The sequence below is a fragment of the Otolemur garnettii genome, unplaced genomic scaffold (assembly GCF_000181295.1).
Source record: "Otolemur garnettii isolate 467f Iridium unplaced genomic scaffold, OtoGar3 scaffold00039, whole genome shotgun sequence".
Classification (NCBI taxonomy): domain Eukaryota; kingdom Metazoa; phylum Chordata; class Mammalia; order Primates; family Galagidae; genus Otolemur; species Otolemur garnettii.
The window spans coordinates 12,848,159-12,850,500 of record NW_003852434.1 but is presented as its reverse complement, the minus strand read 5'-3'; the positions used below and the strand labels follow the sequence as shown (position 1 = coordinate 12,850,500).

At 36.5% G+C, this 2,342-nt stretch overlaps 1 protein-coding gene across 2 annotated transcripts in view; it reads right to left on the bottom strand.

The window, feature by feature from the left end:
• The window catches only part of G3BP2 (G3BP stress granule assembly factor 2), a 32,834-nt gene that overhangs the window by 17,222 nt on the left and 13,270 nt on the right, over positions 1 to 2,342 (bottom strand). The gene's annotated exons all lie outside the window — the stretch shown is intronic.

The window sequence follows — 2,342 nt, the reverse complement described above, 5'->3', positions numbered from 1 at the left end:
TCATTGTTGTTTGGCGGGCCCGGGCTAGGGATTCGAACCCGCCTCCTTAGGTGTATGTGGCTGGCACCTTAGCCGCTTGAGCCACAGGCGCCAAGCCAGAAAGCCATTTTTGTAAACCACCATGAAATAAATTTTCTTTGCCACATATATAATAAAGTAAATTAACATCATTTGTTTAAAAGTAATTTGCAAGCTGGGCACAGTGGCCTGTACCTATAATCCCAATTACTTGGGAGGATCCCTTAAAGCCAGGAAAGGTCAAGGGCCGCCTGGACAGGATCCTGTCTCAGAAAATGAACGAAAGAAAAACTGAAAATACTTTACAACACCAAAAAAATAAATTCCTAATCACTACCTGTAAGGAAGCTCCAACATTTACATCACCCTATTTCTTAATTTCCCTAACCTTCAGTATAGAGGGAAGAACCTTTGTTCTTTCTTGTTCTCAAGAGCTTCCACTGCTGCCCCAGACTAAGTATACCATAAGCTAGTCCTTCTGTTCATACTGCCTTTCCCTCTGGGAATCAAAATCTACATTTTGGATCATAGGAGTTTTATTTCAGAAAGCTAGGCAGAGAGCACAAATTAGGATTCAGAGATTATACTGATCATGGGAAAGTACTGTGACTTACAGCTTTGCATTCTTTCTCCTTCTGGGCATTGGCTGTTTTCAAAACAGGAATGATGATTAATGACCAGCTATAACCTCAGTACTCAAAGATAACCATGTTTTTCTATTTGGTGTATGTCTTCCTCATCTTTCCATTAATTAAAATAAGCCTCTAACTACATTAGGTACTGTTTATGGTAAATGGGATGCCCTGGTCAACAGGACAGTCTCTAACCTTCAAGGAGTTTATAGTCCATCAAGAAACAAGCAAACTAGAAACTCAATAGAATGCGTTAGGTACTACAATAAACTAAACTACCTTTAAACTGAAACCTCAAAGATAAAGGTCAAGAAAAAGTACCACAAAATAAAACACTTTTCTTCATTTATTCTATGCATATAGCCCAAAATTATAACATCAAGAATCGGGCAATATAAGAGAGAGAAAAAAATATGAAAATCTGAATGACTTGCTTTTCCAAAAACCAAATGTAATCAAAAATCTTTTCTTATTACACTTAAAAGCACTGAAAAAAATAATCACAATATCTAGTTTGTGTATGCGTCTATGAGACAAATCAGAATACAGTTTAAATTCCTCTGTAACCAAAGTTTCCTGTAAAAAATTTCATGGCCAAAGATAGCCCACCACAGTTATCACAATTGTGACTTTAATAAAAATAAGTACTGGCTTGGTGCCTGTGGCTCAAGTGGCTAAGGTGCCAGCCACATACACCTAAGGTGACGGGTTCGAATCCAGCCTGGGCCTGCTAAACAACAATGACGGCTGCAACCAAAAAATAGCCAGGCGTTGTGGTGGGTGCCTGTAGTCCCAGCTACTTGGGAGGCTGAGGCAGGGGACGCGCTTGAGCCCAGGAGTTGGAGGTTGCTGTGAGCTGTGATGCTATGGCACTCTATCCAGGGGGAAAGCTGGGCTCTGTTTCAAAAAAAAAAAAAAGTACCAATAATAACAGAACCTAAAAACTGTAGCTTTATACAATTCTAGTAATTTACATTTCAACTTTATGCTCTTATTATTAGGTTCCTTGTCTCTCCTTTTTCAACTATCCATCTTAAACTGAGACTTCACCTATAAAAATTTCCAGATGTTTCAATTTTTCTATAATGGCTCACTTTCTTTCAAAAGTACCTAACTGACAGAGCAGATCCAGTATTGCCACTGATTGCTTTTCCACATAGCTTAAAATTCCCAGTAATAAGACAAACTCTAATGCTACTTATAAACTAATGAAGCTAAGCAACATATAAATAATATTTTTATTTTGAATTAGATAAGATGAAGAACAGTAGACTTATTCACTAAAATTTTATGACTAAAACATGAAAATTATAAATATGTTAATACTGTAACAACTGATAACATAATACTAAGACATGGGAAAATACTAACATACTCTCTGAATCAAATAACTACGTACAAAATAATTTTCTTCAAGTTGCCAAAGAAACGCTATCACTAATTGTTCCTGGGTTTGAGGGTTATTGTTTTCTTCTTGCCCTTCTGTATTTCCATGCTTTCTACTGCACACTCATCATTTATACCAAATAACCCACCAAATTCATAAAGTACATAGTCACCCACCATTTTGGTCACATATTTGTTTCTCAAATCAAAATGGAAAGGTACAAAAAATATATATCAATATCAAAGAAAGGTCAAAATACACTAAAGACACATTATAACAAATTCCAAGGGATGCTTCAAATTGCC